This window comes from Typopeltis vanoorti, chromosome 14 (assembly GCF_054136105.1).
Source record: "Typopeltis vanoorti isolate ZY-2024b chromosome 14, IOZ_Tvanoo_1.0, whole genome shotgun sequence".
Taxonomy (NCBI): Eukaryota; Metazoa; Arthropoda; class Arachnida; order Uropygi; family Thelyphonidae; genus Typopeltis; species Typopeltis vanoorti.
Window position 1 is genome coordinate 1,058,485 of NC_143562.1, and position 21,216 is coordinate 1,079,700.

Consider the following 21,216-nt stretch of genomic DNA (forward strand, 5'->3'; position numbering starts at 1 on the left):
ATTCATCCCTCTATTGTTACATGCATCTTCCTCTCTCCAATTTATATTACTGTAGTTAAAATCTCCCATAACAATCATACTTCTTGCACTTGCCAAACTTAACTATCTAAACATCTCCTGGTCCCCATCCTCTATGCTCCTGGGTCTGTAGCAACATCCCACTAAATATCCTGTCTTGCCCACCTCTACCTCACACCATATGCTCTCAAAACTGTGAATGAAATTATTTTGTATGTTTTTGTTATTCATTCACATTTAACATAATCTACCATACACAAAGGCTAGACTTGTAATTAATTAATGTAAATGACTTGTTTATAATTTAATATTCATATAACTACTTTAATTTTATCTAATATTTAATTATTTAATCAAAGATATATGTATTAATAATGAAAAGACTGTATTAAATATTATTAAGCTATTTTATTTATTACTATATTAATATTATATTATAAGAACTTGTATTTGATAATTTAACTGCCCATTAATTGAAATGTAAATATTCTCTATTTATTCCTACTTGTAGAAGCTTAACGTTATGCAATAGCTCAATTTTATTATGTTTAGTTTTGTTGTCATGGAGACGTATGTAAGTGAGCAAGCACGAGTTGGAATAGTACGTGAGGGAAAAAAGCTGAAGTTGAGTTAAAGAGATCACGAGAACAATTTAGGAGGGAAGAATGGATATAAAAAGGAAGAACGCTGAAAATATAGATTACAGAGAGATAGATTAGAGAGTGAAAAGAGAGAGATTGGCATTCAGTTGGAATCGGAGTATTCGGCATTCAGGGAATCAGAGTGCGATATTAGAGAGTCGGCAAGTCACACAAGCAGCTAATTTAAGTCTACTAGTCGAGAAGCAGTTAGCTAATAAGTTATAGAATAACAATTATAGCTAATAACAAAAACAGCTGAGAGACTATTAAATAGACTAGCGATACTTTCAGTGCCGATCTTTCAAGGTCATACGGAAACTTGAAGCAAAGCACGAAGTTGCTAGAGAATAGTAGAGGCTGTACCGTTGAAGTTTACCGTTAGCTGTGTTTAGAATTATAGTGCCTAAAGAATTATTTGAATGCAGGAGGAATGAATAACTGTGCATATAAAACCTCAAGATAAGGAATTATTGTGTATTGCCTTAATTAATGAGTGATCAGTAGTACTTCAAGCAAGAACGTTTGTTTATGTGTATTGTGACCATGAATAAATTCAGTTAATGCTTAGAAGATTTATTTAATGAGTGCCGTATACTGCTCAAGGTGTTTACAGTTATAAAAAATGTTTGTGTGTAAGTTTATGAAGAAAGAAGTTTATCGGTAAGATTATTCCAACCATTAATATTCCTTTGTAGAGAAGTGTGTGAGTTTCATCCTAGAATTTCCTTATACTAATAGTAACTATTGCGGAAATTAGCTGAAGTGTAAATTTAAAAGTGTTTGTTTGTGAAGAGGTGTTACTGCAATTTTTATCGTATTTGGAACTTAAGGTACTGTGAGAAGATCTCAATAAAAGTTGAAACTAGTCTGGATAGTAACAATTCGATAATGCAGTGTTTCTCAAACTTCAGATATCCACGTACCCCTTCTTAAATTTTCATTATTACCAAATACCCCCTTATCAAATAACATATATTTTCATTATTACCAAGTACCACCTTATCAAATAATAAATAAATAAAGTATATTTCATTGTAAATGTCTATTTTATTTGAATTTATACGTTCATGTAAACAAAAAATATGATTTATTTTTAATAGAACAAAATTTGGAATAGGTTCCTCTTCATTTCCCATCCATGAAAATCCAGATTTCAAGTAATTCATATCATACTTACGAAGATTTTTCATCTTCTTTCTAGTTGGTTCTCTTGAGATGTCAGACGACACACCTTTATCAATTTCATCTGATCCAGATGCAATATCAACGTTTTCTTGTTGCCTACAGCTGCATGTAATTGCTATATTGCTCTCTTTTGTGGATTTTATAAATCCAATCTTTAACCAATGAGCCATACTTAAGAATGTGAAAGCTAAAAAAATTACCTTATTTACTTGAATATAACTTCAGTAGACTTCAGTCGTTTCGTTAAGTGCGAGGTGCACTATATGTATTCTTTTGATTACATAAATGATTATTGGATGTTTAGGGTGGATGGAAGGAGGTTGTGTGCAAAGTGTGACCTGAACGAGGAATTGATGATTGCTAACATGAAATTGATGACAGAAAGTGTTAGTAGCGAGAATGTCATGTGGAAAAATGAGTGCACATTCGAAAGAGAAGGATGGTGTGAAAGAGAGGTGAAAAAATGTTAAAAAATCAGTAAAAAAGAAAACGAGTGATCTGAAAACAATAACGGATGTTAAAAAGGATGAAAGTGAGGCGAGAGTGGTGGAAGGGAACTAAATTGAGAGAACAAAATAAAACCGGAAATGGCATGACGCAGGAATCGAAAGTGGAAAAAATCAAATGAATGAATGATAGCGAAAGGTAGATGCATGTTGGACCGAAAGTATGGAAACACAGAAGGATGAATGAGAGTGAAAGTGAGAAGAGGGGGTTGAGAGTTAGAAAATTAGAAAGATTGAATGATATGGAGAATGTGACGTGAGATTCGGAAGTTGAATTGGATGGGATGAAGCAGGAGATGAAATGGATGCAAAATGAAATTAAGAAAATTCAGCTAAAAACTATTAAAACAAATCTTGATGTCATTAAAGAGTCAGCAAAGATGAGCGAGTGGTATTGTATGGCGGCTCCATTATAAATGGTGTGCTGGATGATAGGATGCATAAGGTATGTTTTCCAGGTGGTAAAATGAGTAGAGTGATTGAGCCATTAGATATGGGGAAGGAGCAAGCAAAGGAATTGATGGTTTTAATAGGAAAAAATGATTTGACAGAGGACAAAGAGCATGTCAGAATGAATATCAGGAGGCTGCTTAAAAGGATAAAAGAGAATAGTGTGACAGGATGGGTAGTGAGCATGTTGCCTAAGTATGACTTTGGTGAGATGAGAGGGGGGGAGCAAGAATTATGAATGATATGCTGGCTGAAATGTGTGAGGAGACGGGAGTACAGTTTGTTAATGTGTGGAATGAGTCTGAATGACGAAGTGAACTGTATGGAAGTGATGGACTGCATTTGAGTGGTTATGGTGTGAGTCGCTTGGAGAGACTGCTGCTAAAAGGTAGAGGAGTGAGTAGAGAGAATGAATCAAATCAAGAAGGAAGTGATGTGGAAGAGCAGGAGAGTAAGATAGGAGAGATTGAAGAGGTGGTTATGAATGGGAAAGTGAGTGGTATGAGTATAGAAAATGAGAGAATGGGTGTGCAAGAGGAGCAGGGAAACGGGGAGGCTCAGGATGGACAGGGGTACACAGCATGAGAAAGGTGGATGCTCCACAAGGAGGTGAGTATGTGTAGGCAGAAAAGGAATGGAATGACCCAGGATTGAGAGGAAACAGTTGGAATTGGGGAGGGTTTAAGAAGAAATATGCAAAAAAGGAAATAGCCGCTGTCGAGAATGGGGAGATCACATCTAGTGAGTGGTATCAGTGGAACTAGCTGTAGATCCAGAAATGAACTGTTGTGTTTGTATACAAATGCTAGAAGTATAAGAAACAAGGCAGATGAAATGGTTGCACTAATTGCATCTGTTCACCCAAAGATTGTCAGAATAAGTGCGACATGGTTAGATGAGAACAACATCCTGACAGGAAAAAGATGAAAGGGAATGATGTGTTTCATGAGGACAGAAGGGGTAAAAAGGGAGGGGGAATGCTATTGATGATAGAGAAAGAGTTATGTGCATACAAAGTAGAGATGCAAGACGGAAATAGTGCCAGTGGTTTTGAGGCAGTATGGTGTGAGATAGAGGTGAATAGAATCAAATACTTGGTTGAATGTTGTTATAGACCAGGTAACGTGGATGGTGGTGATAATGAAATGTATAGTAAAATTAGCCAAGCAAATAAGAAAAGGGTGAACATAATAGGCGATTTTAATTATGGCAATATAGACTGGAATGATGAAATAGCAACTGGAAGTAAAGAAAATGAGTTTCTTGAGTTTTTGAGGGATAACTACCTCAGACAGTATGTAACAGATGACACACGAGGATTGAGGGTATTGGATTTGGTCATGTCATCAGAGGATGTAATTATAAATGTTGTGTAAAATCATCAACCACTTGGTGAAAGTGACCATCAGGTGATTACCTGGGTGGTTGCCAGCAGTGTGAGGACCTCTGTGAGAAAAGGGAATATGTGGAACTATATGGGGGATGATTATGAAGAGCTCAGGAGACAGTTTGCGGGTGTAGCGTGGAATGAGGAGTTAGCTGGAAAACAGATAAATGCAGCTTGGGGGAATTTCAAAAACTATCTAGCAGATGAAATGTCTAAATGTATTCCAAGGGTGAGAAGGTTAAATAAGGTAGGTGTGAGATGGATGAATAAAGAGATTAAGCATGTGATACAGAGAAAAAGGGCATTTGAGAAGTGGAAATAACCAATTTCATGAGGTCTACAAAGACCAGGCAAGGAGAGTGATTTGGTTGGTCAGAGTAGCTAAAGAGAGGTATGAACAACAGTTAGCTAATGAAGCCAAAAGAATCCTAGGGAGTTCTTTTGATATGTAGCCAGCAAAAGAAAGAATGATTATGGAAGGATAATATTAATTGGAGAAAATGGTATAAAGACAGCTATTGCAGAATGTGTGGTGGAGATACTTAATGAGCAATTCATAAAGGTCTTTCATCTTGTGAATGTGACTTCATGGAGAGATTGAGAGCAGTCGATGATGGGGAGGAGAGACTGACTGTAAGTGAGCAAGAGGTGTTTGGGGAGTTGAGTAAACTAGAAGTTAATAAGACTGTGGGACTTGATAATATATCACTACGTAATCTGAAGGAATGTGCCAGGGAATTGACACCTGCTTGACATATTTTTTTAATACGAGTCTTGCACTCAGTCAAGTTCCTAAAGAATGGAAGGAGTGCAAGATTGTGCCACTTCATAAAGGAGGTGATCGAACTCAAGCATCAAACGTTGAAAGTTTATTTTTCACTTGGTTAGAGTATAATAAACTTAGTTTAATCCTTTATCCAAGTGTGAGCAAACAAAGTTTGCACCTGAAAGTATCTTCAGGACTGGAGTAAGGTGGTACAACACCAGGACACTTCTTGCAAAGGTGTAGCAAGCTACCAACACTCCTATCTCAGTATCTCCCATAATGCAAAACACATCTCCTTGCGGAGATGTGTTTTGCATCTCCCATAGTATCTCCCAAGTATCTCCCATAATGCAAAACACATCTCCTTGCGGAGATGTGTTTTGCATTATGGGAGATACTTGTCTAATTTTATGCATTAAGGGAAGGGCCACAACCCAGACTTGTTTCGACCTTTATTGAGGTATCTCCACTTGGGCCTGGCTCCCACTGAAGAGACCTCAATAAAGGTCATCTCTACCTATAGGAGGAAGAGAGAAAATATGATAGAGACCTACACGTTGGTAAGGAATTTTTATAGGATTAATGCTGAGAAGTTCTACATAAAACAGTGGGAGATAAGAGAACTAGAGGTCATCCCTGGAAATTGTGTAAAGAGGGTGTGAGTAGGGGAGTGAGAGCAGGTTTTTTCATGCAGAGTTGTGAGGATATATGCCTTGCCTGAGAGTGTGGTGTCTGCAAGGAGTTTAAGACATGGTATGATGAGCTGTGTGTGTGTAATAAAAGGACCTCCCAGATGAGTCTTTGACTCCATGAGGTTTTGTGATAATAATAATAATAATAATAATAATAATAATAATAATAACTCACACTTTTTTCTCAAAATGAAAGCGAAAATATCGTGGTGCAAGATATATGCAAGGATTTTTGGAAACTAAAGTTTTCAGAAAAGAATTGAAAATGGTGTGACTTACCAAGAAGCTCCTACTCGCTATCACTACTTTAGGCATCGAGAACAGTTTCCTTGTGTACATTGTCAAAGTCATCTACCCAAATAGCTTCATCTTCTTTCCCATTATTTCAAGCAAAAATTACCTCAAGTCTTGTAAATCAGTAATTTACAAGACTTGTAAATTATCTCAAGTAATTTACAAGACTTGCATATCTCAAGTCTTGTAAATCAGTAATTTACAAGACTTGAGATATGTAGAGCAGTTATTAAGAAGTGCATATGGTTGGTGCAGTATTAACAAAAGATCGCACGAACAAAAGAAAAATTAGCATTTCAACAGTTGGGTTGAAATGCTAATTCTCTTCAGCTGAATGCCATAATATCTGAAACACGTTCACTATATATTTCTTAGTTTTAAAATGTTCACAATGGGCTAGTGTCGAGCAAAACCATATGTTGCACTGGCAACATGTGATTTTGTTTGAGTCTAAATAGCAGTTTCTGTTGGAGAGGAGATGTGATTCATTAGTTAGTGCAATTTTTATCCCAGTTGTCACTAATTGAACTATTTGTTGAGAAATATGATTCCATGCATTAAAGATACATAGCCAGAAATTGCCATATATCCCTGAAGACCTTTTGCGTACACCTGGGAGTGGGGGTATGCATACTACACTTTGAGAAACACTGTCATAATGCATAACATTATACATGTCCACAAGGAGATGTGCTTTGCATTATGGGTTATTAAGACAAGTGATGTGAAGTCATTAGCTTCTTTATGCGAGTTGCCCCAGTCCTGAAAATAGTTCAGGTGCAAACTTGTTTGCTTACACTTGGATATAGGATTAAACCAAGTATATAATTTCTTGGTATCTTTAATTTATCCCAGAGATCAGAAACTTGGTCAATCACTCCTGACCCTTTCCAACATCTCTTCAGTGATTTGAAAATCAGGTGAACAAATCTGTGCACAGTAGTCTGTATTTGGCCTAATCAAGGCCTTATACAATGGAACAAGAATCTCCTTACTTCTATAAATCAGTGTCCTGCACATCATTTCTAGAATTCATTGTGTTGTCCTCACAATTTTGGTAACGTGTTCTCAAATTTTAGATCCTTATCCACCATCACCCCAAGATCTCCTATTTTCTCCACACCAACAACATATCTCCCAAAGCATTAATTCCTCATTCCATTCTTGTTTCCTAAATTTGCCGGCAAAGGTTGGTCGATTGGTAGAGCCTCTGCTACTAATGGCTCAGTTAAGTAAGTTTGAGCGCGGTTAGTAGTTGGAAGGGGACCAATCATTCGATGCTGTTGGCACACTCTCCCTCGACGAGTCTTTGGACTCCCTGGAGGTGTCAAATAATAATAATAATAATAATAATAATTTTAAAATCTTGTATTTTCATTCATTCAATTCACCTGCCCATTCATTCAATCTATTCAACCCTTCTTGTAAGGCCACATCTGCTCTACTCCTCATAGTTCTTCCCAACTTTGCATCAGCTGCAAACAACTGAATATCTTCATTCAAATGTTAGCCATTATCTTTACCATACAGGTTAAGCAGTAATGGTCCTAAAATAAACCCCTGAGGCACACCACTAGTGATTTTCCTCTTCTAGGATATTGCTCTACAATATACAACTTGCTGATATCTATTAGATAGCCAAACTCCAAATAAATGCACTAGACTAACATTCAATCCCATCTGCTCAAGTGTGACTATGAACTTATCATGTAGTAATCTATCAAAAGCCTTTGCAAAATTGAAGTATACTGCAGTGTATCTATCTCCTTTGTCTAAACAAGTTGTTGCCTTATTATAATAAGAAAGTCAGTTACAAAAATATGACCTCCGTTTAGTAAATTCATGCTGTCCATCAAAGATAATACCACTGTTGTCAACCCAATTCTGGAACCTGGTTCTCACCAGTCATTCCAACACTTTTACCACAACAACTAACACAGAGATAGGCCTATAATTTGATCCTTGAGTTCTGTCACCTCCCTTATAAAGCAGCACAATCTTGCCTTATTTTCACTAATTTGGAACTTGACCCAATGCAAGACTCATATTAAACAAACAAGTTAGATGTCAACTTCCTGGGACATTCAATCAAAATACGTTGTGATATATTATCAAGTCCTACAGACTTATTAACATCAAGTTTGCTCAATTCTCCTCATACCTCTTGCTCACTTACAGTCAGTCTCTCCTCCTCATCATCCACTTCGCTCAAACTCTCTGTGATGCGATATTCACCAGAATGTAAAACCTTTGTGAACTGCTCATTGCCTGATGGAGTGGTAAGAGTGAGAACAATCAATGCATTTAAGGAGTGGTATGATAGACTTTTTGTTTCCTAGGAAGGATCTCCCTCGATGAGTCTTGATCGAATTGCGTTTCTTAGAAAGGACCTCCCACGATGAGTCTTTTGACTCCATGCAGGCCTGAATAATAATAATAATAATAATAATAATAATATCTCAACTATATCCTCTGCAGCAGTTGTTCTTAGACCATTTTCTCCAATCAATGTCATCCTTCCATAATCTTTTTTTTTTTTTTTGTAGCTACATAACAAAAAAACTCCCTAGGATATTTTAATCCTCATGGAATTGATTATTACCACTTCTCATTATGGGTTACTAAGTTCCTATGTTGCCTCCACAATAATGTTTCCCTCTGTATCACATACTTAATCACTTCATTCATCCATTTCATCTACCTTATGTAATCTTCTGACCATAGGAATACATATATATATATATACATTGATTCTACTAGATAGTTATTGAATATTACCCAAGCAGCATTGATCATTCCAGAAAACTCCTCATTCCATGCTATATCTGAAAGCTGTCTCCAGAGCTTCTCCTAATCACCAGCCTTGTAGTTTCACATATACCCTCACATAAGTTCTCACACTGCTGGCTACCACCCAAGTAATCACGTCATGTCACTCTCACCAACTAGAGGATGATTTGACACCTCATTTATAATAATATTCTCTGATGAGATGATCAAATTTAAGATGCTCAATCCTTTTTTATGCTCTGTTACATACTTCCTGAGGTAGTTATCCATCAAAATTCAAGAAACTCATTTTCTTTACTTTCAGTTGCTCTGCCATCCTCTTTATTGCCATCGTCTTTATTGCCATTGCTAAAATTGCCCATAATGATCACCCTTTTGTTATTTGTTTCCCTAATTTGATTATACATTTCATGGTCTCCACCATCCAAATTAACAGGTCTATAACAACCCACAAGAATTCTAACAATATGCCACGAGTAAAAGAAAGAATAAGTATGAAAGAATAACTCTTCTATGAAAGAATAACAGTGAAATAATAATTCACTGTCAACCCACATTCATAAATGGGTTGACAGTGAATCTTTACTTTGCAATGAGCAACATGGGTTTACTAAGGGAAGGTCATGTTTTAGCAACTTGCTCACATTCTATAACAATATCAATAACAATATAATATAATATCTATAAAAAAATGGATACACCATGATACTTTTGGATTTTGCTAAGGCTTTTGACAGAATATAGCATGGTAGACTGTTGCATAAATTGGAGAATATGGGTTTGGATTATGAAATATTAACATGGATAAGAGGATTGATGACCGACAGATATCAAAAAGGGTATATGGGGGATGTGAGTCTGCAAGTGGTGTACTACAACGATAAGTGCTTGGTCCACTGTTATTCAATCTGTATATTAATGAATTTGGGAAGTATTTGACAAGTGACATACAGTTATTTGCTGATGATGCAAAGATAAGTAGGGTAATCAGGAATGCTGCTGATATGCAGTGCTTGCAGAATGATTTAAATAGCTGGAATTGTGGGCATGGCAAACTAGGTGTCATTTCAATGTCAGTAAATGTAAAGTCATTCGCTTTGAAATGATTAGATATCCAATGTCATCTTATATTGGTGGGATTATGCTAGAAGAAACTAATGAGGCTAGGGATCTTGGAGTGTTAGTAAATAGCACGTTGAAGTTCAGGGGCCATGTGGCAAAGATTGCAAATACAACTCAAAAGATAATTGTAATGCTGAAATGAATGTTCGCATGTAAAGGATGTCATTTTGCCTCTTTACAAGGTCTTGATAAGATTTCACTTGGACTATTGTGTGTAGGTCTGGTCTCCTAGTTTCCGTTGTTATTCTCATATATTGGAGAGAGAGTGTGTGCAAGGGAGAGTTAAAAGTCGTTTGTTAAAAATGATATCAAGATTGTGGAATACTGATTATGAAAACAGATTAACAATTTGTAGACTGCAGACACTAGCAAACAGGAGTGATATGATTGAGACTTACAAACTTCTGAAGAGTCGTACAGAATTTCAATTGATAGAATTTTTTAATTTATAGAGGTGTGGAAAGGACAAAAGGGAATCCTTGGAATGTGAGAATGAACGCTGCTGAGAAGGGAGTGAGGACTCAATTTTTCTCTCAGAGGATGGTGCATGATTGGAATGGATTGCCATTTGATGTTGCGAGTGAAAGCAGTGTGAATGAATTCAAGAATAAGTATGACAGTTGGTGTGTGTAGTATGTGGCCTCTCTTGATGAATTTCTGACTCCCTGGAGGTCGATCATAATAATAATTTTTTTTATTTATTTATTTTTATTTTTTTATTACATTGCATACATTTGTTACAGTTATTACTTACATTACATACATTTGATTACATATGATATATTACTTACATTTGTTTACATATGATATTTACATTACGTACATTGTTTACATAATGTAAAAATCATATGTAAACAAATGCAAGTAATTGACATGACATGACATATATTGGTTTACATGTGATACATACATTACATGCATTTGATTGCATAGGATACATCTTGGATGAGAAGTAATTTCTCTGCTTTCATCCTCAAAGCTTATATGTAAGCTTATCTGAGGATGACACCAGTCGGTTATTATTTATTGGATTTTTTGCAGTATTGGGGAGCTACGAAATCCATGATTGAAAAATTTACGTCCGCGTGTGAGTGCACACACACGCACACACATACATACAATAAAATGGAATGTATTGATGCGTTGCTGAACTGGAAGCCTGAACAAATTTACTGTGTTTCATTAAGTTTGTATATGTATTTTGGGTGCATGTTTCTTGTTCATAGTATGTCCTTAGAGCTCTTTTCAGGCTTTTCTCTTTTCAGATATGTGTTTCTGACTGTCCTGTAGTTGGCATCGAAATAATGTTTTAGCAAAGCTGCATAGTGACATAAATGTTTTGCTGTCAGTATTTTGTGTTCTGACATTGCAGTGTATATAAAGTCATTATTGTCTCTTTGTTCCCAATAGATCAGTTTTATGACTCTGTACTGTAACGAGATTAACCTATTTAGTTTGTAGGGTGCACCGAAAGCATATGTAGGTATAGCGCATCTTAGTATATTTTGGAATAGTGCTTTGTATATTAGTTTTTAGGCGTGTGGCAACTATTTCTTTTAACCTGTAGAGTTTGCCAGTTATTGTTCAGAGTTTGTTGTGTAGATGGTTTATGTGGCTATTTCAATTCATATCTGCATCGAAGTAAATTCCAAGGTATCGTATTGTTTCAATCTGAGTGATTATAGTGGTTTCACTGTTCTGTGTGTTTTTTATGTTGGAAAGTGGATGTTGAATAGTTATATATTTGTTATCAACTGGTCGAGTAAGTGGATTTCTGAATATCATTAAATATCATTAATTTTGTCTCATCTGAGTTTAGGTGTATGGAGTTTTTTGTGAGCCAGTCTGTGATCAGATTTATGTCATGTTGCATATTTGTTTGGGCTATGTTTGTGTTATTATGGATGGATATTATCGCTGTATCATCTGCGTATTGGAATATCTTACCTTTGAGAGATAGCTGATTAATATCGTGCATGTAAATGTCGAATAGAGTTGGGGAGAGTACAGCTCTCTGTGGAACTCCACAGGTTACTGTTAGCTCACTACTTCGGTTTGACCCGATACGTGTGATATGCTTTCTATTTTGGAGGTAGTTTGTAACCCACCTGTGCAGAGGCCCGTTTATTCCAATACACCTCAGCTTTTCTTACAATGTTTGATGTGTGAGTGTATCAAATGCTTTAGTTAGATCAATAAAGACTACCATGGCAATTTTGTTTTTGTCTAAGGCAGTATTAATTATGTCTGTAAAGTCTTCCAAAAGAGATGTTCCCTTATTTTTCTGAAAACCATATTGTGTTTTGGGAATAATATGAAAGGTATCTGTATATGCTGTGAGTTTCTTCAGTACGATCTGCTCCATAATTTGATTGGTAATTGGTAATGTTGCTATGGGTCTGTAATTGCTGATTAAATTTCTTTTTCAATATTTGTTTATGGGTGTGATTATGGCAGTCGTTAGCTTAATTGGTATCTGTCATGTTTTAAATATTTTGTTTATTAATTTTAGCAGTATAGGACCTAAGCTAGTTGCATGTTGCTTGATATCCTTAGGTCTTATACCCATCCTGGGCCTTTGTTTGGTTTGATTTGATATATTGCAGAGAGAAGTTCTGCTTCTTTTATCGTTGGAAACCATAAAGTCTGTTTTCATTGTGATCCAAGTGGAGGATCACATTTAGTGGTTGGGGGGAATATTTCCGTGCAGTTCTTGGATGGAGTCTGCAAAGTATTGGTTAAAGTCATTTGCTAGTTGTTGGATAGGTTTTGTGTCTTTCATGAAGCTGTGTTTAATGGTTTCTGAGGTGGTGGTGTTGGGAGCACAATCTAGCATCTCGTATATCAGGTGCCAGGTTTATTATTATTATTATTATTATTTATTATTATTACCCCAAGACCTCATGGAGTCAAAGACTCATCTGGGAGGTCCCTTTAGCACACACACACACACATCTCATTATACCGTGTCTTCAACACATCAAACTCCTTGCAGACACCACACACTAAGGCAAGGCATTCCAATCATTCACAACTCTGCATGAAAAAAGCCTGCCTCTCACTCCCCTACTCACACCCTCTTTATACAGTTTCCAGTGATGACCTCTGGTTCTCCCATGATCTCCCACTATTCTCTGTAGAACTTCTCCACCATTGATCTTATAACAACCCCTTACCAACTTGTAAGTCTCTACCATATCACCCCTCTTCCTCCTCTCCACCAGACTCTGCAAATTACATCTTCTCAATCTTTCCACAAACTCAACATTCCACAGGTCAAAAACTACCTTAGTCAGTCGCCTTTGGACCATTTCCAACATCTCTTCATCCTTCTGAAAACCCGGTGACCAAATCTGGGCACAATAGTCCATGTGTGGCCTAATCAAAGCCTTATACAATGGAACAAGGATCTCCCTACTTCTACACGTTGGTGTCCTCCGCTTCATTCCCAAAGCTTTGTGTTGTTTTCACAATTTTGGCAAAGTGTCCCCTAAGTTTTAGATCCTTATCCACTATCACCTCAAGATCTCTTATTTCCTCTACCAACAACAATATATTTTCACCAAGCATAAATTCTGCATCCCATCTTTGTTTTCCAAATTTTAAAACCTTACATTTCGCAACATTGAACTCACATCCCTATTTCCGTACGCAATCACTCAATTTATTCAAGTCTTCTTGCAAGGCCACGACATCTTCACTACTCTTTATGGCACGTCTCAACTCTGCATCATCTGCAAACAACTGAATATCTCCATCCAAATCTTCGCCAATATCATTAATATACAAGTTAAACAGTAATGGCCCTAAAACAGACCCCTGAGGCACTCCACTAGTGACTTTCCTTTTCCTGGATATCACATCCCCATACACAACTTGTTGATACCTATCACATAGCCAGTTTCCAATTCAATGCACTAATCTAATATCCAACCCCATCTGCTCTAGTTTGACTGTCAACTTATCACGAGGTACTCTATCAAAACCCTTTGGAAAATCCAAGTATATTACTGTGTATCCTTCTCCCTCTGTCCAAGGAAGCCGTCACTTAATTGTAATAAGTAAGTAGATTACTAAAACATGACTTCCCTTTAGAAATCCATGCGATCCATCAAAGATAATACCATTGTTGTCAACCCAACTCTGGATCCTAGTTCTCACATGCTTCTCTAACAACTTAACCAACACCTGACACACAGATAGGCCCATAGTTTGATGCTTCAGTTCGATCACCTCCTTTATGAAGTGGTACAATCTTGCCCGCCTTCCACTCCTTAGGAACTTGACCGAGTGCAAGACTCGTATTAAAAAAATATGTCAAGGCGGGTGTCAACTCCCTGGCACTTTCCTTCAGAATACTCAGTGATATATTATCAAGTAGCACAGCCTTATTTACATCTAGTTCACTCAACTCCCCAAACACCTTTTGCTCACTTATAGTCAGTCTCTCCTCCCCATCATCAACTGCTCTCAGTCCCTCCACAAAGTCACATTCAAGAGATTGAAAGATCTTTATGAACTGCTCATTAAGTATCTCCACCACATATTCTGTATCAGCTGTCTTTATACCATTTTCTCCAATAAAAGTTATCCTTCCATAATCATTCTTTCTTTTGCTGGCTACATATCGAAAGAACTCCCTAGGATTCTTTTTGGCTTCATTAGCTAACTGCTGTTCATACCTCTCTTTAGCTACTCTCACCAACCAAGTCACTCTCCTTGCCTGGTCTTTGTAGACCTCATGAAATTGGTTATTTCCACTTCTCTTATGCTGCCTCCACAATGCCCTTTTTCTCTGTATCACATGCTTAATATCTTTATTCATCCATCTCACACCTAACTTATTTAACCTTCTGACCCTTGGAATACATTTAGACATTGCATCGACTAGATAGTTTTTGAAATTCCCCCAAGCCGCACTGATCTCTTTTCCAGCTAACTCCTCATTCCATGTACACCTCCAAACTGTCTCCTGAGCTCTTCATAATCACCCTCCTTGTAGTTCCACATATACCCTTTTCTCACAGGTGTCCTCGCACTGCTGGCAACCACCCAGGTAATCACCTTGTGGTCACTCTCACCAATTGGTGGATGATTTGACACCTCATTTATAATTACATCCTCTTATGAGATGACCAAATCCAAGACCCTTAATCCTTGTGTGCCCTCTGTTACATACAGTCTGAGGTAGTTATCCCTCAAAAACTCAAGAAACTCATTTTCTTTACTTCCAGTTGCTATCTCTCAGTCCAGTCTATATTGCCATAATTAAAATCACCCATAATGATCACCCTTTTCTTATTTGCTTGGCTAATTTGATTATACATTTCACTATCACCAGCATCCACATTACCTGGTCTATAACAACATTCAACCAAGTATTTGATTCCATTCACCTCTATCTCACACCATACTGCCTCAAAACCACTGGCACTATTTCTGTCTTGCATCTCTACTTTGTATGGACATAACGCTTTCTCTATCATCAAGAGTACTCCCCCTCCCTTTGATGTATTGCAGTTTGTTTCATGTTATTTTGTGCAGAGGTTAATTTGTCTCTGTAGCAGTTTCTTTTTGCATTTCTTATTTGTGTTGTAAGCCGATTCCTTGTTATCCTACATTCAGTTTTTAAAGCTGTGTTATTTGCATATCGCTTTAATTCTTTCCATAAAGCGTCATTTCTGTGTATTTCTATGATTAAGTTTTGTGTTATCAAAGGATTTTGGGTTGTTTTTGAGTGAATTCTGACTTTCTCTGCAGCTTTCTTATATATTTTCTCCAGTGTGAGTCTAATGTTGTTGTATAAGATATCTGCTGAATCTGATGCCATGTGTTCCCACTTGATTTTTCTTATTTCGTGGTTGACTACTGCTTTGTATATTATTGTTTTGTGTTGCTTTTCTTCTGTGGGACATTGCATGGATATTGTCTTTGTGTGCAGGTTTAGAGCGGTGAAATAATGGGCTGCTACTTTGAACTTTATGACTCGTGCAGTGTAACTGTTTGGTGGTGCTCAGATGTTTATATGATCTAGGCAGGAAGCAGTGATAGTATTCCCGAATATTTCTTCTCTAGTACATGATGTTATTGTTGGTATTAGATTATATATGGATAGCGTGTCTAGGAATTGTATAGTGTTGTTCTGGTTTTCGTTTGCAATATATATGTTTATTTCGCCGATTATCATTAGGTATTTGGTTGAGCATATTTCTTGGCATGAAAGCCAGCAATTGAGTTCATGAAGGATTTTATCATGTTTAAGTTTGGTGGCCTGTAAATAGCATTTAGTATTATTGGATGATGTCTATTTGTTGTATTAGTGATTTTGAGGCAAAGGGTTTTAGCATGATCAAATTGATAGACAGTTTCTTTTGCTATTAATTTATGTTCGATAAATATTAATATTCCACCCCCTCTTTTTGTTTGGCGGCATGATCTGTGGAAGACTGGAATTTGGAAAGCAGTCGCTTCGTCATTAGTTATGGATATTTCTGTTAGGACCAACATATCAATAATACTGGTGTAATTCCTCAGATAAGCCTGTAACAATAACCAATGTTTTCGGATGCTTCTGATGTTAATATGCAAGAATGAGAGTCCTCTTGCTTGTACTGTGTGTTGTTTCCATGCATCAAGCGAGTCGGAAGTACAATTTCTGTTGTATTCTGGTGTGATTACATCTATCTGATGGTTCACATTCATTTTTTTTGTGTTGAGGTCTTCTTTTTGAACTAAATTGGAGTCTTTTATATCACTCTGGCAGCCTATCTATGTCTTCCGAGCTTTTTATTTGTATAGACTTTAAAGTCTGTGACTTTCTCAGGAGTATCTTGCCGTCTTTGATCCACAAAAATTGATAATTTTTTCTGTTTTTGCTTTTGTTTCTTGGTACATCAGATTCTGATTGAAAGGTGTTAAATACTCAGATAGAAAGGGTGGTGTATTGTCTTGCATTGTGTTTAAGTCCTTGACAACTGTTTTTAGTCTGCTGTGCTTTATGAGATTGTCTCTTGTAGCCTTGCTTGTTTTTTGTTCTTCCTGGGAATCCAATTTATGGTCTGAATGTCATTGTGCTGTAGGGGGGGGGGGGGGATGTCAATTGCATGCCCTAACTTTATAACTACGTTTCTGAGTAGTTTCTGAGTAGTTTATAACTACTTGTTTATGACAAGGTCTTCTTTATGTGGTTATTGATTTAAAAGTTCGTATTGTAGTTTTAGGGAATTAAATTCTTGATGGAGTTTGGATGTTTCTTTTATCAATTTGTGTTGTCTGTCAGTTAGTATGTTAATGCTGGTTTTAATGTCTTTTACCGTTTGTAAGACTTCTTCGACTGTTGTATTATTAAATTTAACAAACTCTTCATATTCGCTAATTTTTTTCTTATTTGTTTATTCTATTTATCAAATAGTTCTTGGACTAGATCTACTAAGCTCGCTTTTATATTTTCTAAACCTTTTTCTAGCAATAAATTTACGGTATTCAAATTATAAGACTCGTTGGTATTTTTTTGTCTGTTCAGTTCATCATTCGATTCTGCCTCCGGCATAATCAGTTGTGCGTGGGTGGCTGTGTTTCTTTGTTCTCTCTGCAGTTTAAGCATTTCCATTCCTCTCATTTGGCACTGGATTGGCATTGCCATGTTGTTTCGGAAACTCCGGAACATGTAAAGTGAAGATTCTTAAGGCATTTCCTGCAGGTTATATGACTTCCATCAGACTGTAATTTCTTCAGGCACTTGTTGCGCTTCATGACTCACCTTTCTTCCCTTGGACAACTTCCCTAAGTATTTCATTCTCTTCACCTCTATCTCACACCATATTCCCTCAAAACCATGGCCACTATTTCCCTTTTCCATCTCTACCTGCTATGGACATAACTCTGTTTCTATCATCAATAGAGCTCCTCCTCCTCCTCCTCCTCCTCCCTTTTTTTATGCTTTTTATCTTCACAAAATACATCATACCCTTCCATTTCTATTCCTGTCAGGATGTCATCCTCATCCAACAATGTCTCATTTATTCTAACAATTTTTGAGTGGACAAACTCAATCGATGCAACCATTTCATTTGCCTTGTTTCTTCTTCTAACATTTGTATACAAATGTTAAAATTTTTCCACTTGGCTATACCATAAATTAAAGATGCCAAGAAATTATATTCTTGGTTTAATCCTTTATCTAAGTTTAAGCAAAACAAAGTTTGTATGTGAAGTAGCTTCATGACTGGACAACTCGTATATAGAGGCTAACAATTTCACATCATTTGCCTTAGTATCCTATAACGCAAAGCACATATCCTTGTCTTGTCAGATGTCATCTCTTTCCAGGAGGTTGACTACCATGAGCTTCCACCATGTACGGTTTTGTGCTTCTCTTTTGCATTCTTCATAGGACAAAAAACGTCCAGCTGTTAATATTTACCATCCAATCTGTTCTTTGTCTTCCTCTTCTTCTTTTTCCTTGTATCATTCCTTCTAGAAGTGTTTTTTGTAGGGGATTCATGACTTAGTATGTGACCAAGGCAGGTGGTTTTCCTTTTCTTAATGGATTTCAACAGATTCCTATCTTCTCCAATCATCTCTAATATTTCTAAATTTGTTTTTTTTGGCAATCCATGGGAATCTAAGAATTCTTCTGAGGATCCACATCTCAAAGGCTTTTAGTTTATTTTCACAATATTTTGATATTGTCCAGGTTTCTGCTCCATATAGCAGAAATAGCTCCACATATCCTTGCAGACATGTATAATGCTATGAGTTATTGAAAGAGTCACTACCCAGACCAGTTTTGACCTTCATTGAGGTCTCATCAGTGGGAGCCAGACCCAGAAGTGATACCAAGGTTGAAGTAATGCAGAAGTCAGTTACATACAGCCTCAGGTAGTTAACTCTCAATACTGAAGAAACTTATTTCCTTTACTTCCAGTTGCTCTCTCATCATCTCAGTCTATATATCCATAGTTAAAATTGCCCATAATGATCACCCTTTCTTATTTGCTTGGCTAATTTGATTATACGTCTCACTACCATCCATATTACCTCTATATACAAGTTGCCCAGTCAGGACGTTACTTCACATGCAAACTTTGTTTTTCTTACTTGAATAAAGGATTAAACCAAGAATATAATATCTTGGTTTAATGAGCTGTTATACAAACATAACAGCTCATTCATTGATCTATAACAAGTTTCAGTGATACCACTTAGTAGATGTGAACTTCTCAATACTTAACTCAAGCCATTTCTTTTTCTCCTTATTTATCTCAGAACCTTCTTAAAATCCAACTGTTTTCCCTTGATCCTAGATCCTCCCTTTCCCTTTATGTCTACACATGCATTCACATCCTCTTGGAGCACAATCTTTTTAACACTGTTTCTCTGTCCACCCGAGTCTCCCCATTTCCCTGTTTGATTTGCACCCTTGTTCTCTAATTTTCTACACTCATGTTACCCATTTCATCATTCCTAACCACGTCAATCTCAAAAAATGTGGAATGCTTCATGATTTTGTGCATTCATCCTTGCTCAGGGTCCATGCTAATATTCTCTGTATTATTCTATTTTTAATATATGTGCTGTTAAAGGTTTAGGAGAAATATCTTTAAGGAGATGAACTTCAAAATGCTCCATTTAGTAGTTGGCAAGTATAGGAGAGAGAGAGAAAGAGAGAGAGAGAGAGAGGAATACCTATGTCTGTACCTTTAACCTGCCAATATAATTTGTCGTTAATGCTCAGAAGAAAATCTTGTTTAAGTAAATTAATAGTAGCTGTCAAAAATATTGTTTGTGAAAAGAGATTCAAGACAATATCTGAATGCCCTTGATTGATTGATTTATTTGTATGGCATAAATAACAAAACATGCAGTACAATACACTGTCACTTTAAAAACATAAAATTAAAAGTCATTTTAAAAACCAATAAAATTAAAAGGTTACATCCATATTGGTCAAATAGTTCATAGCTTCGGGTGTGACACTTAAAAAGTCCAATTTGTCTCCTGAATATGCTCTGAGATAACACTGAGTCACAATATGGTCCACAGTTTGTCTTCGAGATCCACAATCACAATGTGAGGATGGTCGTTTACCCCATTTTAAAAGCAAGTCTGCACATACACCATGACCAGTCATATTCTGAGTCCAGGATTTTCGTGGGAGGTGTGAGCAAGCATCAAAACTTTCTTGTAATTCTTTGAGAGAAAATTTTGTGATGTCATCTGTCTGGCTCTCACACTGTTCTTGCCACTTTTGCTTCAGGTCAAAGTTAGATTGTAGTAGTAGTTGGGCAATTGTATTGGTGGATGTCTTGATCTCAATCGTCATACACTTAAGTCTGGGAGATCTAAATGTATTGGTAGGGCTGTGTTCTCCAAGATTTTCTTATACTCCTGTAAGAGAACCTTAGTCCTGTGCAGATTCGGTGGAACAATATTGCTAAGAGCTGGAAGTCAGTGTGTGGGCATTGATTTATTTCTGCCATAAATCAGTCTCATTGTATTATTTAGTTGGTTATCAACAAGTTAAACATGTGTGCTATTTAGCCACATTGATGAGCAATATTCGGCAACAGAGAAAACTAGACCAAGAGATGTAATCCGCAGATTATCAGCTGTTGCTCCTCATGTCATGACTATTAGTTTTTGTATTATGTTGTTACGGGTTCTTAACTTAGCAGAAACATTTGTCAGGTGTTGCTTGTAAGAGAGTGTGCGGTCCAGGGAATTATATGAGAATTTAACCTAACATAACCTGACACAGACAAGTATTCAGGGAATCTAATGTAATCTACTATAGGTCTTAATGGAACACCAGGCTCATGGATCCTAGGTATACCATATAATCTGGGTGGATGAGCATAAAAGATTTTAAAACTTTTCTTTAATTCTTCATCCCAACTGGAGATGTCATCAATTGATTTATTAATATTTTTGATTTGGTTTGTGGTAGGATCAGATGAGAGGGGAGAAGGTAGAGAGGATCCAGAAGTGAGTGACCAAGATGATAGCTGGTCTATGGAATGAACTTTACAAGGATAAGATCTGTGGGTTACAGAAATTGGTTGACAGTTGGTAAAGGGGTGATATGATTGAGACATTCAAATTACTGAAGGGTTTTTACAAGATTAATTCCAAGGAAATTTTTCAGAACAAGTCTGGTGATGGGAAAACTAGGGCCATCCATGGAAACTGAGCAAGAGTGTAGTTAGCAAGTGTGTTAGAACTAGGTTTTTTACTTGAAGAGTGGTGAATGAGTGGAATAAGCTGCCAGAGTTTATTGTGGGTGCCATGACTAAATGAATTCAAAGAAAAGTATGATAGATACTGTGCGAATGCTGAAAGGTCGTACTTGATATGATGTTCAGGG

General features: G+C 36.7%; 1 non-coding gene across 1 annotated transcript; it reads right to left on the bottom strand.

Annotated features, from left to right (window-relative positions):
- Positions 1-19,334: 19,334 nt before the first annotated feature.
- LOC150099118 (U6 spliceosomal RNA) lies at positions 19,335-19,444 on the bottom strand. Its single transcript, XR_016549435.1, has one exon. It is a non-coding gene; the product is annotated as a U6 spliceosomal RNA (small nuclear RNA).
- Between the last annotated feature and the right edge of the window lie 1,772 nt (positions 19,445-21,216).